Source organism: Platichthys flesus, chromosome 1 (genome assembly GCF_949316205.1).
Source record: "Platichthys flesus chromosome 1, fPlaFle2.1, whole genome shotgun sequence".
Taxonomy (NCBI): Eukaryota; Metazoa; Chordata; class Actinopteri; order Pleuronectiformes; family Pleuronectidae; genus Platichthys; species Platichthys flesus.
The window spans coordinates 21091404-21117515 of record NC_084945.1 but is presented as its reverse complement, the minus strand read 5'-3'; the positions used below and the strand labels follow the sequence as shown (position 1 = coordinate 21117515).

At 39.9% G+C, this 26112-nt stretch overlaps 2 long non-coding RNA genes across 3 annotated transcripts in view; both read left to right on the top strand.

The window, feature by feature from the left end:
* LOC133958819 (uncharacterized) overlaps window positions 1–26112 on the top strand; it is a 137263-nt gene that overhangs the window by 43059 nt on the left and 68092 nt on the right. The gene's annotated exons all lie outside the window — the stretch shown is intronic.
* LOC133958793 (uncharacterized) lies at window positions 1731–4425 on the top strand. 2 transcript variants are annotated; one of them, XR_009921727.1, is made up of 4 exons: window positions 1731–1850; window positions 2623–2674; window positions 2942–3077; window positions 3897–4425. It is a non-coding gene; the product is annotated as an uncharacterized LOC133958793 (long non-coding RNA). The 2 variants fall into 2 exon arrangements; XR_009921725.1 differs by lacking the exon at window positions 3897–4425 and having other exon boundaries at window positions 2942–3611.

The window sequence follows — 26112 nt, the reverse complement described above, 5'->3', positions numbered from 1 at the left end:
CATTAGACGTGATAAATAAACGGTAACTTTTATAACAATTACATATTACAAAAAACTTGAGGCATGTAAGCATATGATGATAGATAAAGCAATAGGTTATGTTGGATAGTTTCAAGGTTACTTACCTCTAGTTCAGCACCAGCGGCTGGCCAGAAGAAGTGGAGCGATCTTCCTTGCCGCACAGGGCAAACGCAGGCAATGTGGAGACGAGCGCTTGGTCATCGAACGTTCTCTCTTCCCCGACCGCAACAGACTTGAAATTGCCTGTGCTCGGGCCCGTTAGTGCTACAACGTAGCCCTAGTTATTATTAGGGCCCGAGCACCGAAATCGGTGGGAGGCCCTATTGAAATTGAAATGATTATTATTATTATTATTATTATTATTTTTCTTAGCTTAAATGAATTGGCTTTTTGAGGGCTTTAATGTGCTCAAAAAGTTGTAGGAGTTTGCAGTAAATTCGAAGGCGGCGTAAAATTACGTATTCTGGAGTATTTTGAAAAGGGCGTGGCAAAATGGCTAAAGAGCGCCACCTACGGAAAAGCCCCTCATTTAGCATTCACCGATCCTCAAAAAAAACAAAGATTATTGTGTATCATGACTAGATGCACAAAAAAGTCCATCAGTGCATTATGAATAACGCAACAGGAAGCCCGCCAGTTTGACTTTAGTGGCCATTTTGGTCATATTCCATATTTTTTCTTTGATGTACTTGTCGTACAGCTTTCATCAGATCAACTTCAAATTTAGACGATCGTCATCACAACAAATTGGAGATCTAAAGTTATTGAAGGATTACGTTTTAGCAAAACCGTCTGACCGTGGTGTGGCGTTAAAGTTTGATTAAACGCCATCAAAACACGGGCTTCTATATCTCAGACTTATTTTGTCCTATCGAGTCCAAACTACACACATAAGACAAGAGTAGAGATATGAAGACATCTATACAGAAATCGTGACTTAAAGTGACAGCGCCCCCTGGTGACAGCAGGAAAAGTCTTGTTTTTGTCACGTTTTATGTTTTTATATACTAGTCGTACAGCTTTTATCAAATCAACTTAATATTTAGACGACTGTCATCACAACAAAATGAAGATCTAAAGTTATTGAAAGATCGACTTTTCGTCAAACCGTGTGATTGTGGCGTGGCGCTAAAGTTTGATGAGACTTCGGTGAAACGCACTAAAACACGAGCTTCTGTATCTTGGACATATTTTGTCTAATCAAGTCCAAACTAGACACATAAGACAATAGTTGCGATATGAAGACATCTATACAGAAATCGTGACTTAAAATGACAGCGCCCCCTGGTGGCAGCAGGAAATGTATAGCTGACACTCTGATGTATTCCTGCTCATCCAATATGCAAAGCCATGTCAAACTTTGTTTAATGGGTCTCAAGACATTGATAATGTAGCCATAAGATTATTGTGACTTTTTATCATGCGGTTTATTAATGGCATGGCTTGAAAGTTCATCAGCTCGTCGGAGAGAGTCCCATTGAATCCCATGTTAAAATGCCCAATTTTAGAGTAGAATTAAACCTGTTTACAGCATTATTCAAACTTTGGTTTTAGTCTCAATCGCTATGTTCTTCCTTCATTAAAACTCTGAGGGGGTGAACTTTTTCGTAACTACCTCTATATCGCTATAATAAGCGATATAGTGGTTTGAAATTTACGTGACGTCACAGTGAGCTGCGCCCTCCCTTCTCCTTACTTTTTCCTGTGTCATTGAACACAACTCGAGACTTTCGAAACCTCCCACTCAGTATCGGATGAATAACACAGTTTGATGTTTTGCTTGTTCTGCTGACGGACACGTTAAAGACGTCTGCGCTCCCGTTTCTGTGGTAAGTCAAGCTCAGTATTTTATTTAGATGTGTAGAAGTGATTCGCAGGGTGTTTTAGTACCATGCATTCGAGCTAACGTCCGTTAGCATGGAGGCTAAATACGAACTCCGATCTGGGGCATTAACTCCTGTTTAATGCGAACGGCACTATTACCGACACTCACCGATATGAACCGACATGAGTAGGTCCGCCCAGCAGTGGCATGCGTTAGTTTATGAGGTTAAATCTGAGACAGGAGACTGTGTGTGTCCGGTGAATTAGCTCCATCAGGATATCTATTGCTATAAAATGGTTTCACTCGCCAAGGCATTTGACTTGACAATGTTACACAGTTAGTTATTCTACTGAAACAGACTTACAGTGATCAATTGAAACGTGCGTATTTAAAGTCACATCTGTATTTTAAGAGCAGATGTTTAAAGGGGAATTCAACTTCCAAAGCTCTTTATTCAGAGTATTGTTATGATGTCTTACAGAGAAAGCTAAACGTTCTGCTGCCTGCACTGTTTACATTGTAATCTCAGGCAGATTTCACTGAATTGTTCTGTTAAATATAAATAAATTATAGCCTTGTATCTTTATTAGAACAGACAGTGTAATAGAGAATTTGATGCTGATGTACACTAACTATTTCCTAAGCTGAAATGATTATGATCTGTTTAACTTTGAAGTAATACACTTCCTTTTTTACCATTTAAAGTGTGTTAAGGACTTAACCTGGCACATGTATGACTTTACACATTTGTATATTTATGTTGAAATTTTCTCTAGCATGTCCAGCATGAGACAACTGGAATTCAACCACATTGAACACCGACTTCAGGTACAGACCTCTTTTCATTAATTACAAACAACCATGGCAAAGTACTGCACATAATACATTGTGTATTAAATAATATATGCAATACTTTGAATGTGAAATAACTCCATACTGTACATTCATTGTCATGGTAGTGCACGTTTTAATCCAAAAGCATATTCAAATACACAGTTGAATATCCACAGAAAATAAGATTACACACTTTGTTCATATGTAACTCTTCCTCTACAATAATGACGATCACTTTCATGTTTCCTATCATTTTATTAGGGACAGACGAGCCTGAAGGACACAGCTGTGATGACCATGTTCTGTCTCTTATGGCAAAGCAGAAATATAAAACACTGGGTTCTTATCTAAAGTGTATCAAATCAGATCTCCACCATGTTGCTGCTGAGGACATCAGGTGCTGCAGTTCTTCATCTATGAAGAGAAAAAACGCACTGTTAAAGAATGTTTTGTGTTGTGTATAAAGCACAACAGATTTCTGATAGAACTGTTGTACTGTGGTCTTGGTTTATATCCTCATGGTGAAATGTACATATTTTAAGTCCCTTCTGATAAAAGTGCTGAAAGAAATACAACATTGTACAAATACATAAAATGTCTTTCTACCTCATCAGTACTATTCAAGGTGATAATCTCCCACAGACCTATTGATAACAGTCCAAATCAAGTCTTTCCACTTCTCTCAGTGTGAAAACATAATTCTATAATTAATTTGAGAACTGTTTACAACACTGATGTGTGGAGATTAAAATCATACCTAAACTGTCTAATTCACTGTAAAACTCCATGACATTCGCAGGCCATCTGTAGTTAAGGGAGCAACGCATGGAATGATGTGTAGATTACTAGTTTGATGATGCATGAGGAGAGGCGGTGGTCGAGTGGCAGAAACTTGGACTATGGGCAGAGAAGGTCTCTGGTTCGTCTTTGGTTCGACTCCATGGAGAGACAACAAAAGTCGAACCTGGATTGATCTGTCCAAAAATCCAAGAGTCTCCCTACCCTCTCTAGTGCCCATGAGCAAGGCACCTCACTCCCCCAACATCTGCTTCCCCGAGCGCCGTACATGGTCGCTCACTGCTCTGTGTGTCCTGCACCAGATGGGTAAAAAGCAGCGATTAAATTTCCCTACCTGCATGAGTGTGCCTTTGCATGTCTGTGCATGTGTTTGGGATGAATAAATGGATTTTAATCTTAATCTTTTAATCTTAATCAGTTGTCTTCCAGTTGACCAGCATGAAGCTGCAGATCTCCACCATGTTGCTGCTGGGGACATCAGGAGCTGCATTAATGAGGAGCAGAAGCGTACTGTTATGAATGTTTTGTGTTGTTTATGAAGCACTACTTATTTCAGCTAGAACCGATGTACTAGGGTCTGGGTTTGTATCCTAATGGTTAAATGCACATACTTTAAATCGCTTTTGATAAAACGTGACAAAGAAATACAACATTGTACACATAGATAAAATGTCTTTCTACCTCATCTGTAATATTCAAGGTGATGATCTCCCACAGAGCTGTTGATAACAGTCCACATCAAGTCTCTCCACTTCCCTCAGTGTGAAAACATAATTATATAATTAATTGGAGAAGTGTTTACAACACTTATGTGTGGACATTATAATGTTATCACTACTGTCTAATTCACTCTACAACTCCATGACAGACTAAATAAACAATGTGAAAATAGTAATGGCGGATATACCATCCTGTATCAGAATATTGGTGAAACAGTTACTATCACATGAAACGTAAACGTGTAGCGTATTGATAGTAACTCATTAAAAAAAATAATGTCAAAACCAAAACAAGACTGTCGAGTTATCTTGCTTCAATCTGTTCATTAGACGTGATAAATAAACGGTAACTTTTATAACAATTACATATTACAAAAAACTTGAGGCATGTAAGCATATGATGATAGATAAAGCAATAGGTTATGTTGGATAGTTTCAAGGTTACTTACCTCTAGTTCAGCACCAGCGGCTGGCCAGAAGAAGTGGAGCGATCTTCCTTGCCGCACAGGGCAAACGCAGGCAATGTGGAGACGAGCGCTTGGTCATCGAACGTTCTCTCTTCCCCGACCGCAACAGACTTGAAATTGCCTGTGCTCGGGCCCGTTAGTGCTACAACGTAGCCCTAGTTATTATTATTATTTTTCTTAGCTTAAATGAATTGGCTTTTTGAGGGCTTTAATGTGCTCAAAAAGTTGTAGGAGTTTGCAGTAAATTCGAAGGCGGCGTAAAATTACGTATTCTGGAGTATTTTGAAAAGGGCGTGGCAAAATGGCTCAAGAGCGCCACCTACGGAAAAGCCCCTCATTTAGCATTCACCGATCCTCAAAAAAAACAAAGATTATTGTGTATCATGACTAGATGCACAAAAAAGTCCATCAGTGCATTATGAATAACGCAACAGGAAGCCCGCCAGTTTGACTTTAGTGGCCATTTTGGTCATATTCCATATTTTTTCTTTGATGTACTTGTCGTACAGCTTTCATCAGATCAACTTCAAATTTAGACGATCGTCATCACAACAAATTGGAGATCTAAAGTTATTGAAGGATTACGTTTTAGCAAAACCGTCTGACCGTGGTGTGGCGTTAAAGTTTGATGAAACGCCATCAAAACACAAGCTTCCATATTTCAGACATATTTTGTCCAATTGAGTCCAAACTAGACACATTCGACAAGAGTCGCCACCAGAAGACATGGGTGCAGAAATTGTGACTTACAATCACAGCGCCCCCTGGTGGTAACGCGAAATGTCTTATTTTGGTACGTGTTATGTTTTTATGTACTACTCAGACAGCTTTCATCAGATCAACTTAAAAATTAGATGAGACTCTACAAAACAAGATGAAGATCTAAAGTTATCAGAATTTAAACTTTTCATCATACCGTGTGACCGTGGTGAGGTCTCAAAGTTCGACTAAACGCCAATATAAGCGAGCTTCTGTAACTTAGACATATTTTGTCCAATCGACTCCAAACTACACATATAAGACAAGAGTCGCGACCGGAAGACATCTACCTAGAAATCATGACTTAAAAGGAAAGCGCCCCCTGGTGGCATCAGGAAATGTCTTGTTTTGGTCATCTTACTCTTTGATGTATTTCCCTCCAGCCACTTTACTAAACCATGTCAAACTGTGTCAAATTGGTCTCAAGATATTGATAATGTAGGCATAACATTATTGTGACTTTTCATCATGCAGATTGTTAATGGCGTGGCATCAAAGTTCATCAGCTCACCATGACCTATGAAACCCATTTTAACAGAGTTACCCTGAACGCAGCATGAGACCGCTTTCGGTTTGTTACGTCTCACACTTGGATGTATTTCTCCTCATTCACTTTGCTAAACCATGTCAAACTGTGTCACATGGGTCTCAATATATTGATAATGTAGGCATAACATTGCTGTGAGTTTTCATCATGCGGATTATTCATAGCTTTGCAGCAGACTTCTTCAACTCGCCATGACAAACGAAGCTGCATTTAACACAGCTGCAAGTGAACGCCTCATGAGTTACGTCGTCACAAGCTGCGGAGCTGTGTATCACGAAGAACCGGAGAACGGTTGGCGAGTCTGGATGAGAGGACGGCGGCGGAGTAACTGTGGACGTTGTTCGCTCAGCAGGTTAGAGTGTGGGACTCAAAGGTTTTTGTCCCCTCTCCCGTTGTGTCTTTTCCTGTGTGAACTCTGCCGCTCTCAACAGCAGCACTGGCTATGAGCTAGCTCCTGCTAGCTCCGACGAAGCATCTCTCAACTGCTACGTAAGTTAAACGGACACTTCTGACTGACTGTGATGATAAGCAAAAGAGACACTGTGGATGTGTGATGTGTTGTACTGCATTTGTTTGATCTGTTTACTAATACTAGCTCTAATAAATACTGTATAAATTATATTTTGCTCCTGAATTGAACTGTGTTAAAGGGGTTCACATGGAAAATATATGTTCAATTATGTAAAGGGTGATTTTTGTTACTATTATACTAATGGAGATTTAGCACTTGCTACACATTGTAAGAGCAGCTGTTCAAAGGAGCACTACGTCTTTTAAGGCTCTTTATTCAGAGTCACGGTGTTGATGTCCTGTCACGTGTTACAGTGAAAAATAACCGTGTCTCCCACCTTCAGTATTTAAATCGTTAATCTCAGACAGACTTCACTGAATTCTTTTGTTAAATATGAGTAAGTCATAGCCTTGTACCTTTACTACAACAGACAGTGTCATACAGAGTTGTGGGCTTATATGCACTACCTATTTCCTAATCTGAAATGATTATGCTCTGATTAACTTTGAACTAATATTTTATTTTTACCATTTAAAAGTCTGTTAATTACTTAACCTGGCCCATGTATGACTTTACATATCTGTGTATTGGTTTCATGTTCCTCTAGAAGGTCCAACTTGACACACAACTTGAATCCAACCAGACTGAACACTGACTCCAGGTACAGACCTGATTTCATTACTTAAAAACAATCAAAGTATTGCACATAATACATAATGTATTAAATTATAATGCAATACTTTTAATGTGAAATAGCTCCATTAAAAACATTCATTGTCATGGTAGTGCACGTTTTAATCCAAAAGCATATTCAAATACACAGTTGAATATCCACAGAAAATAAGATTACACACTTTGTTCATATGTAACTCTTCCTCTACAATAATGACGATCACTTTCATGTTTCCTATCATTTTATTAGGGACAGACGAGCCTGAAGGACACAGCTGTGATGACCATGTTCTGTCTCTTATGGCAAAGCAGAAATATAAAACACTGGGTTCTTATCTAAAGTGTATCAAATCAGATCTCCACCATGTTGCTGCTGAGGACATCAGGTGCTGCAGTTCTTCATCTATGAAGAGAAAAAACGCACTGTTAAAGAATGTTTTGTGTTGTGTATAAAGCACAACAGATTTCAGATAGAACTGTTGTACTGTGGTCTTGGTTTATATCCTCATGGTGAAATGTACATATTTTAAGTCCCTTCTGATAAAAGTGCTGAAAGAAATACAACATTGTACAAATACATAAAATGTCTTTCTACCTCATCAGTACTATTCAAGGTGATAATCTCCCACAGACCTATTGATAACAGTCCAAATCAAGTCTTTCCACTTCTCTCAGTGTGAAAACATAATTCTATAATTAATTTGAGAACTGTTTACAACACTGATGTGTGGAGATTAAAATCATACCTAAACTGTCTAATTCACTGTAAAACTCCATGACATTCGCAGGCCATCTGTAGTTAAGGGAGCAACGCATGGAGTGATGTGTAGATTACTAGTTTGATGATGCATGAGGAGAGGCGGTGGTCGAGTGGCAGAAACTTGGACTATGGGCAGAGAAGGTCTCTGGTTCGTCTTTGGTTCGACTCCATGGAGAGACAACAAAAGTCGAACCTGGATTGATCTGTCCAAAAATCCAAGAGTCTCCCTACCCTCTCTAGTGCCCATGAGCAAGGCACCTCACTCCCCCAACATCTGCTCCCCCGAGCGCCGTACATGGTCGCTCACTGCTCTGTGTGTCCTGCACCAGATGGGTAAAAAGCAGCGATTAAATTTCCCTACCTGCATGAGTGTGCCTTTGCATGTCTGTGCATGTGTTTGGGATGAATAAATGGATTTTAATCTTAATCTTTTAATCTTAATCAGTTGTCTTCCAGTTGACCAGCATGAAGCTGCAGATCTCCACCATGTTGCTGCTGGGGACATCAGGAGCTGCATTAATGAGGAGCAGAAGCGTACTGTTATGAATGTTTTGTGTTGTTTATGAAGCACTACTTATTTCAGCTAGAACCGATGTACTAGGGTCTGGGTTTGTATCCTAATGGTTAAATGCACATACTTTAAATCGCTTTTGATAAAACGTGACAAAGAAATACAACATTGTACAAATAGATAAAATGTCTTTCTACCTCATCTGTAATATTCAAGGTGATGATCTCCCACAGAGCTGTTGATAACAGTCCACATCAAGTCTCTCCACTTCCCTCAGTGTGAAAACATAATTATATAATTAATTGGGGAAGTGTTTACAACACTGATGTGTGGACATTATAATGTTATCACTACTGTCTAATTCACTCTACAACTCCATGACAGACTAAATAAACGATGTGAAAATAGTAATGGCGGATATACCATCCTGTATCAGAATATTGGTGAAACAGTTACTATCACATGAAACGTACACGTGTAGCGTATTGATAGTAACTCATTAAAAAAAATAATGTCACAACCAAAACAAGACTGTCGAGTTATCTTGCTTCAATCTGTTCATTAGACGTGATAAATAAACGGTAACTTTTATAACAATTACATATTACAAAAAACTTGAGGCATGTAAGCATATGATGATAGATAAAGCAATAGGTTATGTTGGATAGTTTGAAGGTTACTTACCTCTAGTTCAGCACCAGCGGCTGGCCAGAAGAAGTGGAGCGATCTTCCTTGCCGCACAGGGCAAACGCAGGCAATGTGGAGACGAGCGCTTGGTCATCGAACGTTCTCTCTTCCCCGACCGCAACAGACTTGAAATTGCCTGTGCTCGGGCCCGTTAGTGCTACAACGTAGCCCTAGTTATTAGGGCCCGAGCACCGAATGGTGAGAGGCCCTATTGAATCTGTAAGGATTTTTATTATTATTATTATTATTATTATTATTATTATTATTATTATTATTATTATTATTTCCCTTTGGGGGTCTTTTTCAGGGTCTAGACATGCTCAAAAAGTTATGAAACTTTGCAGGAAATTCAAGGTCTGCGGATATTTTAGTATTCTGGAGTAATTGGAATTGGGCGTGGCAAAATGGCTCTACAGCGCCCCCTGGAACCAGCCCCTAGGTTTCCACATAACGGATTTTCATCAAAATCTGGATATAGGTGTATCGTGACCAGTCATGAAAAAAAGTCTCATGGAGCATTATGAAAAACGCAACAGGAAGTCCGCCATTTTGCTTTTAGTGGCCATTTTGGCAATATCCCACATTTTTACTTTTACGTACTTGTCCCAGGGCTTTCATCAGATCAACTTCAAATTCAGATGAGTGTCATCACAACAAGATGGAGATAAAAAATGATTGAGGGATTTTTTTTTTATCACACCGTGTGACCGTGGCATGGCGTTAAAAATTGGTTACACGCCATCAAAACACGGGCATCTGTATCTCGGACGTACATGTTCCAATCAAGTCCAAACTAGACATGTAAGACAATAGTCCCCGCCTGATGACATCTATGCATAAATGATGACTTAAAACCGCAGCGCCCCCTGGTGGCAACAGGAAATGTCTTGTTTTTTGCTTGTCTTACACTTGGATGAATTTCTCCTCATCCACTGACCTCAACCATGTCAAACTGTATCCAATGGGTCCCAAGACATTGACAATGAAGACATAAGATTACCGTGACTTTTCGTCAAACGCCATATGAATGGCGTGGCATTAAAGTTCATCAACTCGCCGTGAAACACGAAATTGCTGTAACTTCAGTGTTCATGATTCTATCTCTCTCAAACTACATGTGTGTAACAACAGCCCCCCCCTGAAGATATTCATATGGTTTTAAGAAATGGGCGTGGCAAAAAAACTGACCAGCGCCCCCTATAGGGCAACCCCGGCACTACGATGGCCGACATTTATACAAATCTATCGGGACATGTGTCGTTTCATAACAAACAAAAAAATATCTTGGATAGGTATGCTTGACCAAACAGGGAGGCCGCCATTTTGGATTAAGTGGCCATTTTTTTCCCATATTCCACATTTTTACTTGATGCACTTGTCCCAGGGCTTTCATCAGATTAACTTCAAATTAAGATCAGTGCCATCACAACAAGATGGAGATAAAAAGTGATTAAGAGATTGACCTTTCGTCACACCGTGTGACCGTGGCGTGGCGTCTTGAGTTTGATTAAACGCCATCAAAACACGAGGTTCTGTATCTCGGACATACATTGTCCAATCGAGTCCAAACTAGACATGTAAGACAAGGGTGCCATCCTGATGACATCTACACAGAAATTATGACTTGAAATTACAGCGCCCCCTGGTGGCTACAGGAAGTGAAATGTTTTATACTTTGATGAACTGCTCCTGGCTGATTTACAATATACAGCTCAAATCAGATCAGTCAAGTCATTAGATCATGGTCAGAATTGTGAAGTTTCCTCAAACCGTGTAAACATTGATGTGCGGCGAAGGATTTTCCTTCGCCAAAGGACACGATGTTATCATAACTCCACTGTGCATTGTCCTATCACTACCAAACTTCTGTCACATGATAAGAGTACAAGCCTGAACAGCTCTATGTGTCAATATTTCCTCAGTGTCATAGCGCCACCTACTGATTCACCAGGAAACAGGAAGTACTTTGTTAATCCACTCTGCATTATCCAACCGGCTCCAAACTACTGACCTATGATCACAATACTGATCTGAACAGCTCCACATATGAATATTAGTTCAGGGTCATAGCGCCACCTACTGATCAGTGTGAAAATTTAGTTGTGTTAACATTGTCCAATCGACACAAAATTGCTCACGCTACATCAGAGCGCCTACATGAACAGATATATATGTCTGTGCGTAATAATAGTGATGGCGCCACCTACTGGCAAACCTACTGCCGCAGAGCGCAAAACGCATGCAACGTGGAGAAGTGCATGCTCGATCGATGATGTGCGCTTGGTCATCGATCGCTCTCTCCACCGACCGCAACAGGCTTCAACGTGCGGGTGCTCGGGCCCGCAAGTGCTACAACGTAGCCCTAGTTATTATTATTTCCCTTTGGGGGGCTTTTTCAGGGTCTAGACATGCTCAAAAAGTTATGAAACTTTGCAGGAAATTCAAGGTCTGCGGATATTTTAGTATTCTGGAGTAATTGGAATTGGGCGTGGCAAAATGGCTCTACAGCGCCCCCTGGAACCAGCCCCTAGGTTTCCACATAACGGATTTTCATCAAAATCTGGATATAGGTGTATCGTGACCAGTCATGAAAAAAAGTCTCATGGAGCATTATGAAAAACGCAACAGGAAGTCCGCCATTTTGCTTTTAGTGGCCATTTTGGCAATATCCCACATTTTTACTTTTACGTACTTGTCCCAGGGCTTTCATCAGATCAACTTCAAATTCAGATGAGTGTCATCACAACAAGATGGAGATAAAAAATGATTGAGGGATTTTTTTTTTATCACACCGTGTGACCGTGGCATGGCGTTAAAAATTGGTTACACGCCATCAAAACACGGGCATCTGTATCTCGGACATACATGTTCCAATCAAGTCCAAACTAGACATGTAAGACAATAGTCCCCGCCTGATGACATCTATGCATAAATGATGACTTAAAACCGCAGCGCCCCCTGGTGGCAACAGGAAATGTCTTGTTTTTTGCTTGTCTTACACTTGGATGAATTTCTCCTCATCCACTGACCTCAACCATGTCAAACTGTATCAAATGGGTCCCAAGACATTGACAATGAAGACATAAGATTACCGTGACTTTTCGTCAAGCGCCATATGAATGGCGTGGCATTAAAGTTCATCAACTCGCCGTGAAACACGAAATTGCTGTAACTTCAGTGTTCATGATTCTATCTCTCTCAAACTACATGTGTGTAACAACAGCCCCCCCCTGAAGATATTCATATGGTTTTAAGAAATGGGCGTGGCAAAAAAACTGACCAGCGCCCCCTATAGGGCAACCCCGGCACTACGATGGCCGACATTTATACAAATCTATCGGGACATGTGTCGTTTCATAACAAACAAAAAAATATCTTGGATAGGTATGCTTGACCAAACAGGGAGGCCGCCATTTTGGATTAAGTGGCCATTTTTTTCCCATATTCCACATTTTTACTTGATGCACTTGTCCCAGGGCTTTCATCAGATTAACTTCAAATTAAGATCAGTGCCATCACAACAAGATGGAGATAAAAAGTGATTAAGAGATTGACCTTTCGTCACACCGTGTGACCGTGGCGTGGCGTCTTGAGTTTGATTAAACGCCATCAAAACACGAGGTTCTGTATCTCGGACATACATTGTCCAATCGAGTCCAAACTAGACATGTAAGACAAGGGTGCCATCCTGATGACATCTACACAGAAATTATGACTTGAAATTACAGCGCCCCCTGGTGGCTACAGGAAGTGACATGTTTTATACTTTGATGAACTGCTCCTGGCTGATTTACAATATACAGCTCAAATCAGATCAGTCAAGTCATTAGATCATGGTCAGAATTGTGAAGTTTCCTCAAACCGTGTAAACATTGATGTGCGGCGAAGGATTTTCCTTCGCCAAAGGACAAGATGTTATCATAACTCCACTGTGCATTGTCCTATCACTACAAAACTTCTGTCACATGGTCAGAGTCCAAGCCTGAACAGCTCTATGTGTCAATATTTCCTCAGTGTCATAGCGCCACCTACTGATTCGCCAGGAAACAGGAAGTACTTTGTTAATCCACTCTGCATTATCCAACCGGCTCCAAACTACTGACCTATGATCACAATACTGATCTGAACAGCTCCACATATAAATATTAGTTCAGGGTCATAGCGCCACCTACTGATCAGTGTGAAAATTAAGTTGTGTTTAACATTGTCCAATTGACACAAAATTTCTCACGCTACATCAGAGCGCCTACTTGAACAGATCTATATGTCTGTGCGTAATAATAGTGATGGCGCCACCTACTGGCAAACCTACTGCCGCAGAGCGCAAAACGCATGCAACGTGGAGAAGTGCATGCTCGATCGATGATGTGCGCTTGGTCATCGATCGCTCTCTCCACCGACCGCAACAGGCTTCAACGTGCGGGTGCTCGGGCCCGCAAGTGCTACAACGTAGCCCTAGTTAGGGCCCGAGCACCGAATGGTGAGAGGCCCTATTGAATCTGTAAGGATTTTTATTATTATTATTATTAGGGCCCGAGCACCGAATGGTGAGAGGCCCTATTGAATCTGTAAGGATTTTTATTATTATTATTATTATTATTATTATTATTAGGGCCCGAGCACCGAAATCGGTGAGAGGACCTTTAGGGCCCGAGCACCGAAATCGGTGAGAGGACCTATTGAAATTGAAAAGATTATTATTAGGGCCCGAGCACCGAAATCGGTGGGAGGCCCTATTGAAATTGAAATGATTATTATTATTATTATTATTATTTTTCTTAGCTTAAATGAATTGGCTTTTTGAGGGCTTTAATGTGCTCAAAAAGTTGTAGGAGTTTGCAGTAAATTCGAAGGCGGCGTAAAATTACGTATTCTGGAGTATTTTGAAAAGGGCGTGGCAAAATGGCTCAAGAGCGCCACCTACGGAAAAGCCCCTCATTTAGCATTCACCGATCCTCAAAAAAAACAAAGATTATTGTGTATCATGACTAGATGCACAAAAAAGTCCATCAGTGCATTATGAATAACGCAACAGGAAGCCCGCCAGTTTGACTTTAGTGGCCATTTTGGTCATATTCCATATTTTTTCTTTGATGTACTTGTCGTACAGCTTTCATCAGATCAACTTCAAATTTAGACGATCGTCATCACAACAAATTGGAGATCTAAAGTTATTGAAGGATTACGTTTTAGCAAAACCGTCTGACCGTGGTGTGGCGTTAAAGTTTGATGAAACGCCATCAAAACACAAGCTTCCATATTTCAGACATATTTTGTCCAATTGAGTCCAAACTAGACACATTCGACAAGAGTCGCCACCAGAAGACATGGGTGCAGAAATTGTGACTTACAATCACAGCGCCCCCTGGTGGTAACGCGAAATGTCTTATTTTGGTACGTGTTATGTTTTTATGTACTACTCAGACAGCTTTCATCAGATCAACTTAAAAATTAGATGAGACTCTACAAAACAAGATGAAGATCTAAAGTTATCAGAATTTAAACTTTTCATCATACCGTGTGACCGTGGTGAGGTCTCAAAGTTCGACTAAACGCCAATATAAGCGAGCTTCTGTAACTTAGACATATTTTGTCCAATCGACTCCAAACTACACATATAAGACAAGAGTCGCGACCGGAAGACATCTACCTAGAAATCATGACTTAAAAGGAAAGCGCCCCCTGGTGGCATCAGGAAATGTCTTGTTTTGGTCATCTTACTCTTTGATGTATTTCCCTCCAGCCACTTTACTAAACCATGTCAAACTGTGTCAAATTGGTCTCAAGATATTGATAATGTAGGCATAACAATATTGTGACTTTTCATCATGCAGATTGTTAATGGCGTGGCATCAAAGTTCATCAGCTCATCATGACCTATGAAACCCATTTTAACAGAGTTACCCTGAACGCAGCATGAGACCGCTTTCGGTTTGTTACGTCTCACACTTGGATGTATTTCTCCTCATTCACTTTGCTAAACCATGTCAAACTGTGTCACATGGGTCTCAATATATTGATAATGTAGGCATAACATTGCTGTGAGTTTTCATCATGCGGATTATTCATAGCTTTGCAGCAGACTTCTTCAACTCGCCATGACAAACGAAGCTGCATTTAACACAGCTGCAAGTGAACGCCTCATGAGTTACGTCGTCACAAGCTGCGGAGCTGTGTATCACGAAGAACCGGAGAACGGTTGGCGAGTCTGGATGAGAGGACGGCGGCGGAGTCACTGTGGACGTTGTTCGCTCAGCAGGTTAGAGTGTGGGACTCAAAGCTTTTTTCCCCCGTCCGTCGTGTCTTTTCCTGTGTGAACTCTGCCGCTCTCAACAGCAGCACTGGCTATGAGCTAGCTCCTGCTACCTCCAACGAAGCATCTCTCAACTGCTACGTAAGTTAAACGGACACTTCTGACTGACTGTGATGATAAGCAAAAGAGACACTGTGGATGTGTGATGTGTTGTACTGCATTTGTTTGATCTGTTTACTAATACTAGCTCTAATAAATACTGTATAAATTATATTTTGCTCCTGAATTGAACTGTGTTAAAGGGGTTCACATGGAAAATATATGTTCAATTATGTAAAGGGTGATTTTTGTTACTATTATACTAATGGAGATTTAGCACTTGCTACACATTGTAAGAGCAGCTGTTCAAAGGAGCACTACGTCTTTTAAGGCTCTTTATTCAGAGTCACGGTGTTGATGTCCTGTCACGTGTTACAGTGAAAAATAACCGTGTCTCCCACCTTCAGTATTTAAATCGTTAATCTCAGACAGACTTCACTGAATTCTTTTGTTAAATATGAGTAAGTCATAGCCTTGTAACTTTACTAGAACAGACAGTGTCATACAGAGTTGTGGGTTTATATGCACTACCTATTTCCTAATCTGAAATGATTATGCTCTGATTAACTTTGAACTAATATTTTATTTTTACCATTTAAAAGTCTGTTAATTACTTAACCTGGCCCATGTATGACTTTACATATCTGTGTATTGGTTTCATGTTCCTCTAGAAGGTCCAACTTGACACACAACTTGAATCCAACCAGACTGAACACTGACTCCAGGTACAGACCTGATTTCATTACTTAAAAACAATCAAAGTATTGCACATAATACATAATGTATTAAATTATAATGCAATACTTTTAATGTGAAATAGCTCCATTAAAAACATTCATTGTCATGGTAGTGCACGTTTTAATCCAAAAGCATATTCAAATACACAGTTGAATATCCACAGAAAATAAGATTACACACTTTGTTCATATGTAACTCTTCCTCTACAATAATGACGATCACTTTCATGTTTCCTATCATTTTATTAGGGACAGACGAGCCTGAAGGACACAGCTGTGATGACCATGTTCTGTCTCTTATGGCAAAGCAGAAATATAAAACACTGGGTTCTTATCTAAAGTGTATCAAATCAGATCTCCACCATGTTGCTGCTGAGGACATCAGGTGCTGCAGTTCTTCATCTATGAAGAGAAAAAACGCACTGTTAAAGAATGTTTTGTGTTGTGTATAAAGCACAACAGATTTCAGATAGAACTGTTGTACTGTGGTCTTGGTTTATATCCTCATGGTGAAATGTACATATTTTAAGTCCCTTCTGATAAAAGTGCTGAAAGAAATACAACATTGTACAAATACATAAAATGTCTTTCTACCTCATCAGTACTATTCAAGGTGATAATCTCCCACAGACCTATTGATAACAGTCCAAATCAAGTCTTTCCACTTCTCTCAGTGTGAAAACATAATTCTATAATTAATTTGAGAACTGTTTACAACACTGATGTGTGGAGATTAAAATCATACCTAAACTGTCTAATTCACTGTAAAACTCCATGACATTCGCAGGCCATCTGTAGTTAAGGGAGCAACGCATGGAGTGATGTGTAGATTACTAGTTTGATGATGCATGAGGAGAGGCGGTGGTCGAGTGGCAGAAACTTGGACTATGGGCAGAGAAGGTCTCTGGTTCGTCTTTGGTTCGACTCCATGGAGAGACAACAAAAGTCGCACCTGGATTGATCTGTCCAAAAATCCAAGAGTCTCCCTACCCTCTCTAGTGCCCATGAGCAAGGCACCTCACTCCCCCAACATCTGCTCCCCCGAGTGCCGTACATGGTCGCTCACTGCTCTGTGTGTCCTGCACCAGATGGGTAAAAAGCAGCGATTAAATGTCCCTACCTGCATGAGTGTGCCTTTGCATGTCTGTGCATGTGTTTTGGATGAATACATGGATTTTAATCTTAATCTTTTAATCTTAATCAGTTGTCTTCCAGTTGACCAGCATGAAGCTGCAGATCTCCACCATGTTGCTGCTGGGGACATCAGGAGCTGCATTAATGAGGAGCAGAAGCGTACTGTTATGAATGTTTTGTGTTGTTTATGAAGCACTACTTATTTCAGCTAGAACCGATGTACTAGGGTCTGGGTTTGTATCCTAATGGTTAAATGCACATACTTTAAATCGCTTTTGATAAAACGTGACAAAGAAATACAACATTGTACACATAGATAAAATGTCTTTCTACCTCATCTGTAATATTCAAGGTGATGATCTCCCACAGAGCTGTTGATAACAGTCCACATCAAGTCTCTCCACTTCCCTCAGTGTGAAAACATAATTATATAATTAATTGGAGAAGTGTTTACAACACTGATGTGTGGACATTATAATGTTATCACTACTGTCTAATTCACTCTACAACTCCATGACAGACTAAATAAACGATGTGAAAATAGTAATGGCGGATATACCATCCTGTATCAGAATATTGGTGAAACAGTTACTATCACATGAAACGTACACGTGTAGCGTATTGATAGTAACTCATTAAAAAAAATAATGTCACAACCAAAACAAGACTGTCGAGTTATCTTGCTTCAATCTGTTCATTAGACGTGATAAATAAACGGTAACTTTTATAACAATTACATATTACAAAAAACTTGAGGCATGTAAGCATATGATGATAGATAAAGCAATATGTTATGTTGGATAGTTTCAAGGTTACTTACCTCTAGTTCAGCACCAGCGGCTGGCCAGAAGAAGTGGAGCGATCTTCCTTGCCGCACAGGGCAAACGCAGGCAATGTGGAGACGAGCGCTTGGTCATCGAACGTTCTCTCTTCCCCGACCGCAACAGACTTGAAATTGCCTGTGCTCGGGCCCGTTAGTGCTACAACGTAGCCCTAGTTATTATTATTTTTCTTCGCTCAGTGAATTGGCTTTTTGAGGGCTTTAACGTGCTCAAAAAGTTTCTAAAGTGTACAGTAAATTACAAATGTGTGCAAGTTTACGTATTCTGGAGTATTTTGAAAAGGGCGTGGCAAAATGGCTCAAGAGCGCCACCTACGGAAAAGCCCCTCATTTAGCATTCACCGATCCTCAAAAAAAACAAAGATTATTGTGTATCATGACTAGATGCACAAAAAAGTCCATCAGTGCATTATGAATAACGCAACAGGAAGCCCGCCAGTTTGACTTTAGTGGCCATTTTGGTCATATTCCATATTTTTTCTTTGATGTACTTGTCGTACAGCTTTCATCAGATCAACTTCAAATTTAGACGATCGTCATCACAACAAATTGGAGATCTAAAGTTATTGAAGGATTACGTTTTAGCAAAACCGTCTGACCGTGGTGTGGCGTTAAAGTTTGATGAAACGCCATCAAAACACAAGCTTCCATATTTCAGACATATTTTGTCCAATTGAGTCCAAACTAGACACATTCGACAAGAGTCGCCACCAGAAGACATGGGTGCAGAAATTGTGACTTACAATCACAGCGCCCCCTGGTGGTAACGCGAAATGTCTTATTTTGGTACGTGTTATGTTTTTATGTACTACTCAGACAGCTTTCATCAGATCAACTTAAAAATTAGATGAGACTCTACAAAACAAGATGAAGATCTAAAGTTATCAGAATTTAAACTTTTCATCATACCGTGTGACCGTGGTGAGGTCTCAAAGTTCGACTAAACGCCAATATAAGCGAGCTTCTGTAACTTAGACATATTTTGTCCAATCGACTCCAAACTACACATATAAGACAAGAGTCGCGACCGGAAGACATCTACCTAGAAATCATGACTTAAAAGGAAAGCGCCCCCTGGTGGCATCAGGAAATGTCTTGTTTTGGTCATCTTACTCTTTGATGTATTTCCCTCCAGCCACTTTACTAAACCATGTCAAACTGTGTCAAATTGGTCTCAAGATATTGATAATGTAGGCATAACATTATTGTGACTTTTCATCATGCAGATTGTTAATGGCGTGGCATCAAAGTTCATCAGCTCATCATGACCTATGAAACCCATTTTAACAGAGTTACCCTGAACGCAGCATGAGACCGCTTTCGGTTTGTTACGTCTCACACTTGGATGTATTTCTCCTCATTCACTTTGCTAAACCATGTCAAACTGTGTCACATGGGTCTCAATATATTGATAATGTAGGCATAACATTGCTGTGAGTTTTCATCATGCGGATTATTCATAGCTTTGCAGCAGACTTCTTCAACTCGCCATGACAAACGAAGCTGCATTTAACACAGCTGCAAGTGAACGCCTCATGAGTTACGTCGTCACAAGCTGCGGAGCTGTGTATCACGAAGAACCGGAGAACGGTTGGCGAGTCTGGATAAGAGCGCGGCGGCGGAGTCACTGTGGACGTTGTTCGCTCAGCAGGTTAGAGTGTGGGACTCAAAGCTTTTTTCCCCCGTCCGTCGTGTCTTTTCCTGTGTGAACTCTGCCGCTCTCAACAGCAGCACTGGCTATGAGCTAGCTCCTGCTACCTCCAACGAAGCATCTCTCAACTGCTACGTAAGTTAAACGGACACTTCTGACTGACTGTGATGATAAGCAAAAGAGACACTGTGGATGTGTGATGTGTTGTACTGCATTTGTTTGATCTGTTTACTAATACTAGCTCTAATAAATACTGTATAAATTATATTTTGCTCCTGAATTGAACTGTGTTAAAGGGGTTCACATGGAAAATATATGTTCAATTATGTAAAGGGTGATTTTTGTTACTATTATACTAATGGAGATTTAGCACTTGCTACACATTGTAAGAGCAGCTGTTCAAAGGAGCACTACGTCTTTTAAGGCTCTTTATTCAGAGTCACGGTGTTGATGTCCTGTCATGTGTTACAGTGAAAAATAACCGTGTCTCCCACCTTCAGTATTTAAATCGTTAATCTCAGACAGACTTCACTGAATTCTTTTGTTAAATATGAGTAAGTCATAGCCTTGTAACTTTACTAGAACAGACAGTGTCATACAGAGTTGTGGGTTTATATGCACTACCTATTTCCTAATCTGAAATGATTATGCTCTGATTAACTTTGAACTAATATTTTATTTTTACCATTTAAAAGTCTGTTAATTACTTAACCTGGCCCATGTATGACTTTACATATCTGTGTATTGGTTTCATGTTCCTCTAGAAGGTCCAACTTGACACACAACTTGAATCCAACCAGACTGAACACTGACTCCAGGTACAGACCTGATTTCATTACTTAAAAACAATCAAAGTATTGCACATAATACATAATGTATTAAATTATAATGCAATACTTTTAATGTGAAATAGCTCCATTAAAAACATTCATTGTCATGGTAGTGCACGTTTTAATCCAAAAGCATATTCAAATACACAGTTGAATATCCACAGAAAATAAGATTACACACTTTGTTCATATGTAACTCTTCCTCTACAATAATGACGATCACTTTCATGTTTCCTATCATTTTATTAGGGACAGACGAGCCTGAAGGACACAGCTGTGATGACCATGTTCTGTCTCTTATGGCAAAGCAGAAATATAAAACACTGGGTTCTTATCTAAAGTGTATCAAATCAGATCTCCACCATGTTGCTGCTGAGGACATCAGGTGCTGCAGTTCTTCATCTATGAAGAGAAAAAACGCACTGTTAAAGAATGTTTTGTGTTGTGTATAAAGCACAACAGATTTCAGATAGAACTGTTGTACTGTGGTCTTGGTTTATATCCTCATGGTGAAATGTACATATTTTAAGTCCCTTCTGATAAAAGTGCTGAAAGAAATACAACATTGTACAAATACATAAAATGTCTTTCTACCTCATCAGTACTATTCAAGGTGATAATCTCCCACAGACCTATTGATAACAGTCCAAATCAAGTATTTCCACTTCTCTCAGTGTGAAAACATAATTCTATAATTAATTTGAGAACTGTTTACAACACTGATGTGTGGAGATTAAAATCATACCTAAACTGTCTAATTCACTGTAAAACTCCATGACATTCGCAGGCCATCTGTAGTTAAGGGAGCAACGCATGGAGTGATGTGTAGATTACTAGTTTGATGATGCATGAGGAGAGGCGGTGGTCGAGTGGCAGAAACTTGGACTATGGGCAGAGAAGGTCTCTGGTTCGTCTTTGGTTCGACTCCATGGAGAGACAACAAAAGTCGAACCTGGATTGATCTGTCCAAAAATCCAAGAGTCTCCCTACCCTCTCTAGTGCCCATGAGCAAGGCACCTCACTCCCCCAACATCTGCTCCCCCGAGCGCCGTACATGGTCGCTCACTGCTCTGTGTGTCCTGCACCAGATGGGTAAAAAGCAGCGATTAAATTTCCCTACCTGCATGAGTGTGCCTTTGCATGTCTGTGCATGTGTTTGGGATGAATAAATGGATTTTAATCTTAATCTTTTAATCTTAATCAGTTGTCTTCCAGTTGACCAGCATGAAGCTGCAGATCTCCACCATGTTGCTGCTGGGGACATCAGGAGCTGCATTAATGAGGAGCAGAAGCGTACTGTTATGAATGTTTTGTGTTGTTTATGAAGCACTACTTATTTCAGCTAGAACCGATGTACTAGGGTCTGGGTTTGTATCCTAATGGTTAAATGCACATACTTTAAATCGCTTTTGATAAAACGTGACAAAGAAATACAACATTGTACACATAGATAAAATGTCTTTCTACCTCATCTGTAATATTCAAGGTGATGATCTCCCACAGAGCTGTTGATAACAGTCCACATCAAGTCTCTCCACTTCCCTCAGTGTGAAAACATAATTATATAATTAATTGGAGAAGTGTTTACAACACTGATGTGTGGACATTATAATGTTATCACTACTGTCTAATTCACTCTACAACTCCATGACAGACTAAATAAACAATGTGAAAATAGTAATGGCGGATATACCATCCTGTATCAGAATATTGGTGAAACAGTTACTATCACATGAAACGTACACGTGTAGCGTATTGATAGTAACTCATTAAAAAAATAATGTCACAACCAAAACATTGCTTCAATCTGTTCATTAGACGTGATAAATAAACGGTAACTTTTATAACAATTACATATTACAAAAAACTTGAGGCATGTAAGCATATGATGATAGATAAAGCAATAGGTTATGTTGGATAGTTTCAAGGTTACTTACCTCTAGTTCAGCACCAGCGGCTGGCCAGAAGAAGTGGAGCGATCTTCCTTGCCGCACAGGGCAAACGCAGGCAATGTGGAGACGAGCGCTTGGTCATCGAACGTTCTCTCTTCCCCGACCGCAACAGACTTGAAATTGCCTGTGCTCGGGCCCGTTAGTGCTACAACGTAGCCCTAGTTATTATTATTTTTCTTCGCTCAGTGAATTGGCTTTTTGAGGGCTTTAACGTGCTCAAAAAGTTTCTAAAGTGTACAGTAAATTACAAATGTGTGCAAGTTTACGTATTCTGGAGTATTTTGAAAAGGGCGTGGCAAAATGGCTCAAGAGCGCCACCTACGGAAAAGCCCCTCATTTAGCATTCACCGATCCTCAAAAAAAACAAAGATTATTGTGTATCATGACTAGATGCACAAAAAAGTCCATCAGTGCATTATGAATAACGCAACAGGAAGCCCGCCAGTTTGACTTTAGTGGCCATTTTGGTCATATTCCATATTTTTTCTTTGATGTACTTGTCGTACAGCTTTCATCAGATCAACTTCAAATTTAGACGATCGTCATCACAACAAATTGGAGATCTAAAGTTATTGAAGGATTACGTTTTAGCAAAACCGTCTGACCGTGGTGTGGCGTTAAAGTTTGATGAAACGCCATCAAAACACAAGCTTCCATATTTCAGACATATTTTGTCCAATTGAGTCCAAACTAGACACATTCGACAAGAGTCGCCACCAGAAGACATGGGTGCAGAAATTGTGACTTACAATCACAGCGCCCCCTGGTGGTAACGCGAAATGTCTTATTTTGGTACGTGTTATGTTTTTATGTACTACTCAGACAGCTTTCATCAGATCAACTTAAAAATTAGATGAGACTCTACAAAACAAGATGAAGATCTAAAGTTATCAGAATTTAAACTTTTCATCATACCGTGTGACCGTGGTGAGGTCTCAAAGTTCGACTAAACGCCAATATAAGCGAGCTTCTGTAACTTAGACATATTTTGTCCAATCGACTCCAAACTACACATATAAGACAAGAGTCGCGACCGGAAGACATCTACCTAGAAATCATGACTTAAAAGGAAAGCGCCCCCTGGTGGCATCAGGAAATGTCTTGTTTTGGTCATCTTACTCTTTGATGTATTTCCCTCCAGCCACTTTACTAAACCATGTCAAACTGTGTCAAATTGGTCTCAAGATATTGATAATGTAGGCATAACATTATTGTGACTTTTCATCATGCAGATTGTTAATGGCGTGGCATCAAAGTTCATCAGCTCATCATGACCTATGAAACCCATTTTAACAGAGTTACCCTGAACGCAGCATGAGACCGCTTTCGGTTTGTTACGTCTCACACTTGGATGTATTTCTCCTCATTCACTTTGCTAAACCATGTCAAACTGTGTCACATGGGTCTCAATATATTGATAATGTAGGCATAACATTGCTGTGAGTTTTCATCATGCGGATTATTCATAGCTTTGCAGCAGACTTCTTCAACTCGCCATGACAAACGAAGCTGCATTTAACACAGCTGCAAGTGAACGCCTCATGAGTTACGTCGTCACAAGCTGCGGAGCTGTGTATCACGAAGAACCGGAGAACGGTTGGCGAGTCTGGATGAGAGGACGGCGGCGGAGTCACTGTGGACGTTGTTCGCTCAGCAGGTTAGAGTGTGGGACTCAAAGCTTTTTTCCCCCGTCCGTCGTGTCTTTTCCTGTGTGAACTCTGCCGCTCTCAACAGCAGCACTGGCTATGAGCTAGCTCCTGCTACCTCCAACGAAGCATCTCTCAACTGCTACGTAAGTTAAACGGACACTTCTGACTGACTGTGATGATAAGCAAAAGAGACACTGTGGATGTGTGATGTGTTGTACTGCATTTGTTTGATCTGTTTACTAATACTAGCTCTAATAAATACTGTATAAATTATATTTTGCTCCTGAATTGAACTGTGTTAAAGGGGTTCACATGGAAAATATATGTTCAATTATGTAAAGGGTGATTTTTGTTACTATTATACTAATGGAGATTTAGCACTTGCTACACATTGTAAGAGCAGCTGTTCAAAGGAGCACTACGTCTTTTAAGGCTCTTTATTCAGAGTCACGGTGTTGATGTCCTGTCATGTGTTACAGTGAAAAATAACCGTGTCTCCCACCTTCAGTATTTAAATCGTTAATCTCAGACAGACTTCACTGAATTCTTTTGTTAAATATGAGTAAGTCATAGCCTTGTAACTTTACTAGAACAGACAGTGTCATACAGAGTTGTGGGTTTATATGCACTACCTATTTCCTAATCTGAAATGATTATGCTCTGATTAACTTTGAACTAATATTTTATTTTTACCATTTAAAAGTCTGTTAATTACTTAACCTGGCCCATGTATGACTTTACATATCTGTGTATTGGTTTCATGTTCCTCTAGAAGGTCCAACTTGACACACAACTTGAATCCAACCAGACTGAACACTGACTCCAGGTACAGACCTGATTTCATTACTTAAAAACAATCAAAGTATTGCACATAATACATAATGTATTAAATTATAATGCAATACTTTTAATGTGAAATAGCTCCATTAAAAACATTCATTGTCATGGTAGTGCACGTTTTAATCCAAAAGCATATTCAAATACACAGTTGAATATCCACAGAAAATAAGATTACACACTTTGTTCATATGTAACTCTTCCTCTACAATAATGACGATCACTTTCATGTTTCCTATCATTTTATTAGGGACAGACGAGCCTGAAGGACACAGCTGTGATGACCATGTTCTGTCTCTTATGGCAAAGCAGAAATATAAAACACTGGGTTCTTATCTAAAGTGTATCAAATCAGATCTCCACCATGTTGCTGCTGAGGACATCAGGTGCTGCAGTTCTTCATCTATGAAGAGAAAAAACGCACTGTTAAAGAATGTTTTGTGTTGTGTATAAAGCACAACAGATTTCAGATAGAACTGTTGTACTGTGGTCTTGGTTTATATCCTCATGGTGAAATGTACATATTTTAAGTCCCTTCTGATAAAAGTGCTGAAAGAAATACAACATTGTACAAATACATAAAATGTCTTTCTACCTCATCAGTACTATTCAAGGTGATAATCTCCCACAGACCTATTGATAACAGTCCAAATCAAGTCTTTCCACTTCTCTCAGTGTGACAACATAATTCTATAATTAATTTGAGAACTGTTTACAACACTGATGTGTGGAGATTAAAATCATACCTAAACTGTCTAATTCACTGTAAAACTCCATGACATTCGCAGGCCATCTGTAGTTAAGGGAGCAACGCATGGAGTGATGTGTAGATTACTAGTTTGATGATGCATGAGGAGAGGCGGTGGTCGAGTGGCAGAAACTTGGACTATGGGCAGAGAAGGTCTCTGGTTCGTCTTTGGTTCGACTCCATGGAGAGACAACAAAAGTCGAACCTGGATTGATCTGTCCAAAAATCCAAGAGTCTCCCTACCCTCTCTAGTGCCCATGAGCAAGGCAC